The sequence below is a fragment of the Diabrotica virgifera genome, chromosome 4 (genome assembly GCF_917563875.1).
Source record: "Diabrotica virgifera virgifera chromosome 4, PGI_DIABVI_V3a".
Classification (NCBI taxonomy): Eukaryota; Metazoa; Arthropoda; class Insecta; order Coleoptera; family Chrysomelidae; genus Diabrotica; species Diabrotica virgifera.
This window is the reverse complement of record NC_065446.1, coordinates 221,473,225-221,487,399: the sequence shown is the minus strand read 5'-3', so window position 1 is coordinate 221,487,399 and position 14,175 is coordinate 221,473,225. Positions and strand designations below refer to the sequence as shown.

The 14,175-nt window shown below is 32.8% G+C and overlaps 1 protein-coding gene across 1 annotated transcript in view; it reads right to left on the bottom strand.

Annotated features, from left to right (window-relative positions):
* The window catches only part of LOC126883809 (uncharacterized), a 579,873-nt gene extending 573,624 nt beyond the window's left edge, over positions 1-6,249 (bottom strand). Inside the window, exon 1 of the mRNA XM_050649479.1 lies at positions 5,954-6,249. The gene's annotated coding sequence lies outside the window, so the exon portion shown is untranslated. The remainder of the gene's footprint in view (positions 1-5,953) is intronic.
* Between the last annotated feature and the right edge of the window lie 7,926 nt (positions 6,250-14,175).

Genomic DNA, 14,175 nt, shown 5'->3' with positions numbered 1-14,175 from the left:
CAAAATCTTCACTGATTATTACATAAACAGATTAGACTCCTTTATAAGATATCAATTTATGCCACACAAGGCATGCAATTTATTTCTGATGTTAAAAGCTTCTTCATATTTAATTCGACTTTTTTAACTAGTAACTACATAACAAATTCACTTTTGCAAAACACAGTACATTCCTAACCTTTCAAAGTGTACTGACCAAAAACATTTGAACTAATGGCATGCAAATTGAATAGGTGTATACCTATAAGTATCTGGTTCACCAGATTAAATTAGGAAGGAATAACAGAAACAACAACGACAGAGTTAAAAAGCAGAATGGAACTAACAAAGGTAGCTTACGGAAAACTGAGAGAAGCCTTTAGATCAGACATTCCAATGATCTTTGGAAGATTGTAATCGAAAAGGAAGATCTTTAATCAATGTGTACTCTCAGTTCTAACATATGGAGCAAAAACATTGACCCTTACTAGGAAAATAATCAATAAGACACTAGTGGCACAGACAGCATTGGAGAGGTCAATGTGGAATATATCCCTCAGAGACAGAGTTTCAAATCAAATAGGGGAACGAACTGGTGTTACGGACGCAGTTGAAAGAACTACAACAACTTTAATTGGGCGGGACATGTTGCCAGAGTCAGAGATGGAATATGAACCAAAAACAATTTAGAATGGAAACCAAAACACGATGCTCATCGCAATCGAGGATGTCATCCAACAAGATGGTCGGACGACAGCAAGCGCGTCCAGCAAAACTGGTTCAGATTACTCAAGATCTTCTTTCTTCTTCGTGTACCATATCCTTTCAGAACGTTGGTTACCATCATAGCTATCTTAATTTTATTCACTGTCACCCTAAATGGCATACTTGTATCAACACCATACCAATCTGGCAAGTTCTTCAACCATGAGGTTCCTCTTCGTCCTGGACTGCGTTTGCCTGCTATTTTTTTCTGCATGATATTTTGTAGCAACCTATATTTGGGAACTCTCATTACATGTCCGAAATACTCCAGCTTTCTCTGCTTGATGCTTATTATGATCATTTAAGCTCAAGATCGGTTGCAATTAAATTATTTACAGGAGGCCTATGTTCAGCACTTGACTAAAGACTCAATAATGATGATGAATTACATGAAGGTTACTGTTCCTTCGTGTCGGGTTTTTGATCGGTCGCTAAGTATATTTGGCACCAACAAGTAGAAGTTTAAAAATCTGTTGACGCGATTATCCAATAAATGTAGATATCAAAAAGACATTTTCAAGGAAAAAACAGTAAATCCTGTATAAAACGTATATTTAAAAAACCCTCAAAAGGGCCACATCAAATTCACATAACTAGTTTTCGTCTGGTTTACCAGTCATCATCAGTGCTTACGTGCAATGTACATGCTAACGACCAAGATAGTATTATACAAAAATATGTGGGTCAAAGCCCAGTAAAAGTGGTCCGTCAAGGAAACATAGGTATAAAATGCTACCTCAAAGTAGCGATCAACAGGTTGCAAAAACGCGTTCCAAGATTGCGGCTGTAATTTTGAATATTTTTTCGAGATATTTGGCATACGTATTCGTAATATAATAAAGAATGGCGGTACAGAGCCCAATTTGAAAAATATATTAATATGTGGAAATTACTCTGTAATTAAATACAATATTAAAAAAACGAGTCTGTACCGCCATTAAGAAGAACAAAAAAATACACTTCCTTCAAATAAATTTTTTATCCGATGCCTAGATTTTGTGTCATTTTGGAACTACTAAAATTTTTTATTTCATTAGTAGTTCCAAAATGACACAAAATCTAGGCATCGGATAAAAAAGTTTATTTAAAGAAAGTGTATTTTTTTTGTTCTTCTTAATGGCGGTACAGGCTCGTTTTTTTAATATTGTATTTAATTACAGAGTAATTTCCACATATTAAAATATTTTTCAAATTGGGCTCTGTACCGCCATTCTTTATTATATTACGAATACGTGTGCCAAATATCTCGGAAAAAATATTCAAAATTACAGCCGCAATCTTGGAACGCGTTTTCGCTACATGTTGATCGCTACTGTTTACTCTTAAGCCTGGATGTTTAAAATATTATCTAATTTGCCCTAGGTAACATCTGAGATCTAGATATGACTTGTTCACATGTTGGAAGTGAGACGGCAAGTGAAAATGAAATGGTTGGGAACCCCGGAACGATGACCTCATGACTGTCATCGTTCCGAGGTCCCCAACCATTTCATTTTCACTTGCCGTCTTACTTTCAACATGTGAACAAGTCATATCTAGATCTCAGATGTTACCTAGGGTAAATTAGATAATATTTTAAACATCGAGGCTTAAGGTAGCATTGTATACCAATGTTTCCTTGACGGACTACTTATACTGGGCTTTGACCCACATATTTTTGTGTAATACTATCTTGGCGGTTAGCATGTACATTTCACGTAAGCACTGATGATGACTGGTAAACCAGTCGAAAACTAGTTATGTGAATTTGATGTGGCCCTTTTGAGGGTTTTTTAAATATAACTTTTATACAGGATTTACTGTTTTTTGTATCACATGGTATACAGGCAACTACAGGAAATATTTTTCCTTGTGGATTTTTACATTTTCAAGGGGTGTCAAAATACAAACTAACCTTCCAATATTTCCAATTTATTCCCAGTTGTGGTATAATCCAATATCTCTACCGGGCGAAATTATTAGGTACGTCTAACGGCATGTTGGGGTCAAAACTATGTAATGTTGCCCCAGATGAACTAATTACTTTAAACGGACAACTACTAGTCCTTCGCCAGTAACATTCTTAGATATGGCTTTGATTCATAATAACCTATACATTTTCCTTACACCAAGATTTTTTGCATTCAAGGTAACATTTAAAATTTGCCTAGCATTGTAGTTTTAACCATTTATTAAACTAATAATTAACTAATAATTAATTAACGTTTTAAAACATGTATAATTTACCTTAATTCTATCTTAAACAATCAGAAGCAACACGTTTTAAATCAGTAACCTCAAGTTCTCCAAACTGCTTTTCCCTCGTTTTTTAAAGTTTTTTGCGTTACCCTTATAACAACCACTTACATAACACCAAGTTACACTAAGAAATACTTAACATTAACGTTGTATTATTGTTAGAAATACACAGATTAGCGCAGAGTGCGAACTGTCAATATGGAGTTTTGAAACCGCGTGTATAACCTATAGTTGAGTCAATGAGTTTCTACTAACAGAGATCCTACTAACAAAGCGGTAATTTAAAAATTGTAAATATACCGATGTGATACTACTAGTAGTACGAGTTGCTACAACCAATGAGATTATTCAAGGCTTCAAACATATCTGTCATTATTAACATAACCCTAACATGTGTATAATTCTTCGAAACCTCTGACAATCAGTCTTGCCTTACATCTATCTTCTTCCTTGTCTTCCAATGGTTTACTTGCGAATACCCACTTTGGGTTCAAAATATCTACCTTTTCTAGTATTTTATCCATCTCTTTCCATTTTCAATTCATTATATTGTTCCCTCCATTGCTTTTGTCCATAAATTCTTATATTCTCTACCTTCTTACCCTCCTGGTGTCTACACAAGATATGGCATCAAAAACCATAAACTAACATTTTTTTATGGTATAGTCGCTGCAGATACACGATACTTTGTTTCTATCGGTATTCATTAATTATCTATGAACTTACAAAATCTTCACTGATTATTACATAAACAGATTAGAGTCCTTTACAAAAAATCAATTTATGCCACACAAGGCATCCAATTTATTTCGGATGTTAAAAGCTTCTTCATCTTAAATTCCATTATTTTTTGTAAACTAGTAACTACATAACAAATTCACTTTTGCAAAACACAATATATTCCTAACCTTTCAAAGTGTACTGGCCAAAAACATTTCAACTAATGGCATGAATATTGAATAGGTATATACTAGACCTGGATCCCGCGTACCAAAAAAAGTTCATTAATAGCAAGCTGAAAATTTGTTAATAGCTGAACGGTGTCTAGTCGGACAAACTTTCATGTATGGGAACACTGGAACAGGGTAAGTTTTGATTGTTGAACAGGTTAAAAATTTGTAACGTTAGACTACGAAAACGTTCCATGTATTTAGTGGGACAGAATTTCCAATTGATTTGTTACCATTTCATTAAACTCTCATGAAAAATCAGATTGGTGTTTCTCACCAACTGGGCATTTTAATGAGTGGAACACGAAGAACATAATATCAAATGACAGGAGTCGTGTTGGCTAGAAATAGCAGTTTGATTTTTGCATGAGAGTTTAATGAAAGGGTAACAAATCAATTCGATGTTCTGTCCGACAAAATACATGGGTCGTTTTCGTAATATGATATTCCAAATTTTTAAATTGTTCCACAATTAAAACTTTCTCTGTTCCTATGTTCTCATACATCAAAATTTGTCCGACTAGATACAGTTAAGCTGTTAACAAATTTTCAGCATGCTATTAATCAACTTTTTTTTGGTACGCGGGATCCAGGCCTATACCTATAAGTATCTGGGTCACTAGATTAAATTAGGAAGGGACAATAGAAACAACAACAACAGAGTTTAACAGCAGAATGAAACTAACAAAGATAGCTTACGGAAAACTAAGAGAAGCCTTTAGATCAGATATTCCAATGATCTTTGGAAGATTGTAATCGAAAAGGAAGATCTTTAATCAATGTGTATTCTCAGTTTTAACATATGGAGCAAAAACATTGACCCTCTCCAGAAAAATAATCAATAAGACACTAGTGGCACAGATAGCATTGGAGAGGTTAATATGGAATATATCCCTCAGAGACAGAGTTTCAAATCAAATAGGGGAACGAACTGGTGTAACGGACGCAGTTAAAAGAACTACAACAACTTTAATTGGGCGGGACATTTTGCTAGAGTCAGAAATAGAATTTTAACCAAAAACAATTTAGAATGGAAACCAAGACACGATGCTCATCGCAATCGAGGACGTCATCCAACAAGATGGTCGGACGACAGCAAGCGCGTCCAGCAAAACTGGTTCAGATTACTCAAGATCTTCTTTCTTCTTCGTGTACCATATCCCTTCAGAACGTTTGTTACCATCATAGCTATCTTAATTTTATTCACTGCCACCCTAAATAGCATGCTTGTATCAACACCATACCAATCTCGCAAGTTCTTCAACCATGAGGTTCCTCTTCGTCCTGGACTGCGTTTGCCTGCTATTTTTTTCTGCATGATATTTTGTGACAACCCACAAATATTTGTATATTCGTATATTTGGGACCTCTCATTACATATCCGAAATACTGCAGCTTTCTCTGCTTTATGCTTTTTATGATCATTTTAACTCAAGATCGGTACAATGAAATTATTTACAGGAGGCCTATGTTCAGCAGTTGACTAAAGACTCAATAATGATAATGAATTACATGAAGGTTACTGTTCCTTCGTGTCGGTTTTTTGATCGGTCGCTAAGTACATTTTGCACCAACAAGTATAAGTTTAAAAATCTGTTGACGCGATTATCCAATAAATGTAGATATCAAAAAGACATTTTCAAGGGATGTCAAAATACAAACTAACCTTCCACTATTTGCTCTTTAGCCATTTTGTACCAATTAGTAAGCCCCACAAATGAATTTATTCCCAGTTGTGGTATAACGTAATGTCCCTACCGGGCGAAATTTTTAGGTACATCTAACGGCATGTTGGGGTCAAAACTATGTAATGTTGCCCCAGATGAACCAATTACTTTAAACGGACAACTACTAGCCCTTCGCCAATAACATTCTTAGATATGGCTTTGATTCATATAACCTATACATTTTTCTGACACCAAGATTTTTTGCATTCTAGGTAACATTTAAAAGTTGCCTAGCGTTGTAGTTTTAACCATTTATTAAACTAATAATTAACGTTTTAAACATGTATAATTTACCTTAATTCTACCTTAAACAGTCAGAAGCAACACGTTTTTAAATCAGTAACCTCAAGTTCTCAAACTGCTTTTCCCACGTTTTTTTTTTTAATTTTGTGCGTTACACTTATAACAACCACTTACATAACACCAAGTTACACTAATAAACACTTAACATTAACATTAAAGCCACTGATCGTTGTTGAATTGTTATAGACGCACAGATTAGCGCAGAGTGCGAGCTGTCAATGTGGGGTTTTAGAGCCGCGTGTATAACCGATAGTTGAGCCGATAGAGTCAAATACCTCTCCCGTTAGAGTCATCACGAGAACTGCATGGCTCCGCCCGGACGGCAGAGCTAGACTCCCGGATTTTGCCGACGGGCGTCGAGAAGAATCGAACTCCTACATCTCCGGAGCCCCGGAAACAACGGCCGTGAAATAGCTCTACTCTAGTGATGCCAGAGCCTAACGCAGTGTCATGTTGCACCTACTGATTCTGAAAATATAATGCAAGTGGAGTAGGCACTTTGATGCGAGTTAGCCTAGGCTCTAATGTGCGACATTAATTTCCTTATAATTTGAGTAGAACGGATGAAACATTTCTGTATGAATTACCACATAATTAAGACATTTATTCACTCGGTTAAGTAACCATTTTGACCGAGATTATTTCTATTAGTATAAAAAATGAAATAAGTAATGTAAAATGAGGGTAGGAATCAAAGTATTGATTTTATGCTGATCACATAAAATTACAATACACGTAAATAAAAATATACAGGTTGAAACAAATTTTACACCTAAGTTTAAGTGAAAACAAAAGATATTTTCAAGAAAATATAAATACCGTTTGTATGAGGGGATCATGGTTTTATCAGTGTAAATTATTTTTGTTATTTTGTAGAAGTTGCGTAATGTTGCCAATATGAAACAAAAAACTTGGTGGAAAAATATTCAATAGATTATGAGATAGTTAATTATTTTTTTTAATATTACTACTTTTTCAGTTGCAAAAACGCTGTTGTTGCCAATAGAGTAGTTTTGGAACTACTAAAATTTTTTATTTCATAAGTAGTTCCAAAATGGCACAAAATCTAGGCATCGGATAAAAAAGTTTATTTGAAGAAAGTTTATTTTTTTGTTCTTCTTAATGGCGGTACATGCTCGTTTTTTTAATATTGTATTTAATTACAGAGTAATTTCCACATATTAATATATTTTTCAAATTGGGCTCTGTACCGCCATTCTTTATTATATTACGAATAAGTGTGCCAAATATCTCGAAAAAATATACAAAATTATAGCCGCAATCTTGGAACGCGTTTTGGCTAGCTGTAGATCGCTACTGTATCACCTTAACATTTAAAACTACGTGAGTACATCTGTCATCCTTATTACATAAAAATGCCATTTATAATATAAATGTAGTAAAAATAGTAGAATATTATATAAAAATAAATTTACGATCAAACAAGCATGTACTTAGAGTAATTCTACGGTTTAAACACGCAAGAGAGAGACAGGGGATTTATTCTATCAGAGGAATTTAAAATACGTAAAAAATCCAATATCTGCAAAACTTAATTGCAAGAACATTGTAATTTTTGTTTATAAACAATTAAGTAGAATAACTTTTTCGCTATTAGCCAGGGAATAGTTATTTACGTTATAAAACCGAAGAGTGGTGTTTTTCAGGTCGAGCCAATCTTCCAGAGCTCGCCTGCGGCTCGCCCTGAAATCTGCTTGGCTCGACGCTCGACCTGAAAAACACTAATTTTCGGTCGCGTGACGTACAATATTTTTTTAAAACCGACACTTTGATGTAAATTTAATAGGTCTGGATCCCGCGTATGAAAAAAAGTTGATTAATAGCAAGCTGAAAATTTGTTAATAGCTTATGGGTGTCTAGTCGGATAAACTTTGATATATGGGAACACTGGAACAGGGGCAGTTTTAATTGTGGAACAGGTTAAAAATTTTGAACGGTCAGACCACGAAAACGGCACATGTATTTTGTCCGACAGAACAGACTTAAACTCTCCGAACAGAGATTAAACTCTCATGCAAAAATCAGACTGCTATTTATCACGAAATGGGCGTTTTAATGAGTGGAACATGTAGAATATGTCAAATGACAGGAATTATGACAGGTGATAAATAGCAGTCTGATTTTTGCGTGAGAGTTTAATCTCTGTTCGGAGAGTTTAAGTCTATTCTGTCGGACAAAATAAATGTGCCATTTTCGTGGTCTGACCGTTCCAAATTTTTAACCTGTTCCACAATTAAAACTGCCCCTGTTCCAGTGTTCCCATATATCAAAGTTTATCTGACTAGACACCCTTAAGCTATTAACAAATTTTCAGCTTGCTATTAATCAACTTTTTTTACATACGCGGGATCCAGACCTATAACTCTTTATTTTATTTTACTTTATATAATCAAATGATTAACATTATAGGCCTTGATCCCGCGTATGAAAAAAAAGTTGATTAATAGCAAGGTGAAAATTTGTTAATAGCATAAGGGTGTCTAGTCGGATAAACTTTGATATATGGGAACACTGTAACAGGGGCAGTTCTAATTGTGGAAGAGGTTAAAAATTTGGAACGATCAGACCACGAAAACGGCACATTTATTTTTTCCAACAGAACAGACTTAAACTCTCCGAACAGAGATTAAACTCTCATGAAAAAATCAGACTGCTATTTATCACCTGTCATAATTCCTGTCATTTGACATATTCTACATGTTCCACTCATTTTAACGCCCATTTGATGATAAATAGCAGTCTGATTTTTGCATGAGAGTTTAATCTCTCTTCGGAGAGTTTAAGTCTGTTCTGTCGGACAAAATACATGTGCCGTTTTCATGGTCTGACCGTTCCAAATTTTTAACATGTTCCACAGTTAAAAGCTCCCCTGTTCCAGTGTTCCCATATATCAAAGTTTGTCCGACTAGACACCCTTAAGCTATTAACCAATTTTCAGCTTGCTATTAATCAACTTTTTTTTCATACGCGGGATCCAGACCTAATACATATACTAAAATTAGATATTGAATTTAACTGCATAAACTGAATAAATAGCTACATTACTTTTGAATATTTATTTTAAATGTACAATAAATTGTGACTGTTAAATATGTAAAGGAAAGATGTGTCTGCAATGCTGGGAATTGTTATATTTTTTGTAGTGGTATTAACAAAATTAGTTTCCTGTATATTGTTTTTGGCATATCTTGTACTGATTTTGCTTGATATTGTTTTTCATTAAATGTTCAAGGTATTCTTGTGCTACAGTAGAGGATTTTCATCCTCCGTGCCGTTTTAAATTTAAAATATCACTTCCTTCATATACGAGTAAGTACAGTTGCTGAGCTTCGATGAAAGCAGTGACCGATGAACTCGCCTGCATTTTCTAATTTAAGATAAGAGGAGATTTTGCTAGGAATTTTTTTAACAGAATGTAATCCTACTTCTTGGATTGAACACTTCCTATTAAAAAAAAAATAAATAGCCGTTTACGTTTGATATGCGGTGGTCTCAATTGCAAATAATTCCTGTAAAGTTGCAAATCTCTTTCGGAAATTGCAATAAATGTTCTGGTAGTATTCGTCTTGGTCCTGGAAACAACGGCCGTGAAATAGCTCTACTCTAGTGATGCCAGAGCCTAACGCAGTGTCATGTTGCACCTACTGATTCTGAAAATATAATGCAAGTGGAGTAGGCACTTTGATGCGAGTTAGCCTAGGCTCTAATATGCGACATTAATTTCCTTATAATTTGAGTAGAACGGATGAAACATTTCTGTATGAATTACCACATAATTAAGACATTTATACGCTCAGTTAATTAACACCTTTGCCAGAGATTTATTTCTAGTAGTATGTATAAGAAATGAAATAGTGTAATAGTGTACGAAACAGAGGTTGAACTTCGCAAAATGGACACAAGTCCGGTTTTATTTTTTTTTTCTGGTATATCAAGGGGAGCTTATTATGAGACTAACTTTATCTTAAAAAATTTCACCCGGAACCCTCCTTTTCATCCCTTTAAAGGGAATAATTTGTGTTTTTTGCAAAACGTAGCCCTTCCTGTACGTTTTTTTAAAAAATTTACTAAATAGCAAAATAAAGAGGACTTATTTCCTAATATCTATTTCCGGACAGCATATAAAAAGATGTTTTAAAACAAAATTATAAATGTAATGGAAATCAATAAGAAACCCTGCGGCAATTAATAACAAATAAGTGGCTGATCTTTTTATATAGGTTGCATTTAAGCGCAATTGCCCATTTTTTAATTATAGGGTGTTATATTTTTAAAAACCCCTTTTTATACCATCTGAACCGCTTATGCTAGAGTATAAAAGCTTTCAGCGTTTATCCATGTACTGGTGTTATTTACAAATTTGTATAATGCACCCCCATTTTTTTACCCGGAACCACCCCAAATAAAAGAAGAATTAATAAAGAAAGTGATCACACACCATGCCCTTTATTAAAATGCTTCATATATCATTTTATGCACGTTCTTATTACCCATGCATAGACACCAAAAGCGATTTCTTGATGCAACCCCTGTAGCCAAAAATAAATAAAATGGAGGGTTAAAAAAAATTTTTTTTGCCTTTTGACCAATATGGGCATATGCTCGATCACTAGGGTTTTTCATAAATATAAATGGTTATTGCAACAATCCCTGCGGAAACTACTCCTATCCTTGAAAATATACTGCAGAAACTACCCCTATCCCTTGGCGAGCATGTTTTTACGATTTTCTCATTACGTATACATTTTTTTTAAACAAAACTTATTATAAATAATGACCACTAGTTTCTCTACAAATAAGGTCCTACGCATTTTTTTCGTGTAAGCAACCGTTACGGCACAGTGGCTCCGTAAACCTCAGAAATGTTTTGCCGGGCTCCAGTTTTTGTTTTTATTGATAACGTACTTATGGAAAATAAAAGAACACACTGTCTGCTACACATTATGTCCTATGCATATTTTACTTTCTTTGCACCCTAAAGCCACAGTGGTGGCCCCAAATCAACTTTTGATTATTTTCTTTATTAATTCTCCTTTTTTGGGTGGTTTCGGGGAAAATATGGGGATCCATTATACAAATTTGTAAATAATTTTTACACATGGGTAATCGCTGAAAGTTTTTCTACTCTAGCGTAAGCGGTTAAGATGGTGTAAAAAGGGTTTTTTTTCAAATGTAACACCCTGTAATTAAAACATGGGCAATTGCCCTTAAATAAAACCTATACCAAAAAATCAGCCACTTATTTGTGAAAAATTGCCGCAGGGTTCCTTCTTGATTTTCATTACAGTTATGGAGAAATATTTTTTTTTTAAAAACATCGCCACCCTCGCTAATCGGTGGGTGATAGACATATGCTCTTGGGAAATAAATAGTATGAAATATAGTCCTCTTTTTACTATTAAGTAATTTTTTGCAAAACGTAGAGGAAGGGCTACGTTTCGCAAAAACTACAAATTACCCCCTTTAAAGGGATGAAAAGGGGGTTCCAGGGCGAAATTTTTTAAAAGAAAGTTAGACTCATAATAAGCACCCCTTGATATAGCAGAAAAAAAAAATAAAACCGGACTTGTGTTCATTTGGCGAGGTTCAACCTCTGATTCCTACACTACAAGATGAGGGTGGAAAACAAAGTATCGATTTAGTAAGCACGAAATCATACATGGTGTTTCATGTCCACAGTACATTAGATTTATTTCAGAAAGTAATGGAATTTGAAATGTGAAAGTTTGTACTTCTGCATATTAATCCAGAAATAATATATTCCCGTGACTCTAATCTGGCCAGGTATCTGACAATTCTTTTGAGTTTTATGGACGTCGATAACCCAGATCTGTTTGTTTTCTGTAGTGGGTTTGGTGGACTTTTTAAATCATTAAAAATTCAATTTTTGGGTTATTCATCGATTAGTTTAGAATTTAAGGGGAACGGAACAAAATGCAAAATTTTACGCATGTCAAAATTTTCAATTTGTTTTAAGTGTATTAATTTTTTTGAATCCTGAGAAAACTAATAAATATTTTTGAAAAATTTAAACGCAGAATAAAAGATTACATTATTAACAAGTGCAGAAAGTCCCTAGAAATTTCTAGAATGTTTATTTTAATAAGTTACAGGGGTGAAAATAAGAAATAAAAGGTAATGTGATTTTTAATTGCAAATATTTGATTCGAAAGAAAGTTTTTATTTATTTAAGGGACTTTGGGCCCTCGGTAATACAGTAGTCTTTCATTATGCTTTCATTATGCGTTTAAATTTTTTTAAAATACTTATTAGTTTGGTCAGGAAAAAAATTAATACATTTAAAAGACATTGAAAATTTTGACATGCATCAAAATTTTGCAATGTGCTCTGTTCCTTTTAATTAATTTGTTGTTCCCCAACAACTTTTTATTTGTAATAACATAACTAAGAAAAAAATGAATTTCTACGGATAACATAAAATACAAAGAGAGTAAAAAATTAAAAATTGCCTACATCAAACTAATTTAAAAATACTTACCAAAAACTTTTTTCCATATTGTAAAACTTAATTGCAAAAACATTGCAACCTTTGCTATTGTCCGGGAAAGAATATTTTTTCATATTCGGGCATTTCTTTACAAATTTGTAAAAAATATTTTCTAACGACAATAATTAGGAACGAACTTCGTTATTTTTTTCTACATTCATAGCTTGTTGGTTTATGTTTTAGGGGAGTGCAATTAGAACGAAAAGATACAATGTTTCGAAAAAAATCAAACAAGGTTATATTTTTCTAAAACTTTTTTGTTAGTTTATAAATATGTTAAAGTAAAAAGTTCTACTCACAAATTTCGCCGCTAATTGTTTATTAAATTGTTTAAACAATAACAATTGTTTTGTATAAATAATGTTAAGAATATGGGTGAATTCAACATTATATTTTGATAAAAAATGTTTTTATTTTAGTTTTGATTATGCTGAACCCGAATCTGACATTACAATTTGCAAATTCAAAATGGCGGATTTTTTCCTAAAAATCCTTAAAAAGTAGTTGTAAAATCCAATTTTTTTTTATATAACGTGTTTGTTTACATATATGTGGATATTTTTGAGAGGTTGCTGAACCTGAATCAAATTTTGATAATTTAAATTATAAAATGGCAGATCCAAAATGCCGGATAACTAAACGTTAACAAATTGTTATCTTAATAATTTTTCAATTGATGAACAAAATATGTATTTTTTTGGTCTTAATATGAATCGTTTCGTTCGCTCTTAATTAAATTCGGCCTTACTCGTAATGATGTGAAAATTGTGCTTCTACTTTTTCAAAAAATTGTTGCAATGGGATCATAAATAAAAAAGTTATTCTTAGTAAAAAGCTCTGCATATTGTAAAACTTTAAATGCAATCATAAAATATCAATTTTTATCAATTTTTTAGAAGATATGTCAATAAATAAAAATTTCAGTTAGGAGTAAAATACCTATATTTTTCTTAATACTGAAAATTGTTATTATGGAAAGTTGTTCAGAATTAAAAACGATGTGTCAATATGCAATTACACTCTTTTAATCTAAATATTGTGAACTATAAAGGTACATATTTATTGCGCGAAATATATTTTTTTACATAACTCGTATATTATTGATAAAATATAATATTTTATATTTGCATATTAAGTGTTAGACCATGCACAGCTATTTATGAAGAATAACTTTCGTCATAAAATTAATAACAAAACAGTTATCATAAATACCTAATAAGTAAAAATTTAATGATGTGTATAATTAATTTGAAACAATATTTAAAAAAAACAAACTTTCGATTAGAAGGATATGATTACATATTGGAACATAGTTTTTAATTCCAAACAACTTTTCATTTATAAAAATTTTCGATTTTGTGAAATATAAAGGTACTTTACTCTTGAGTGAAATTCATTTTTTTTACATACCTCGTACAAAATTAGCAAAATTTGATATTTGATGGTTGAATCTTATGTTATATACGATGCAGAGTATTTTATAAAGAATAACTTTTTTTCGTAAAACTGATATTAAAAAGTTATCAATAGGTTCCAAGTTACGCAGACATACTGTATGAGAGCTAAAAAAAATTTTTTTGTTGAACATTTGTTATTGTTGAAGCTTATTATTAAATGTGTTTTAGGTAAGTTTTACAGAAAAAGTTTTGATCACTCTGTATATACATTTTTTCAGCTGGTAATT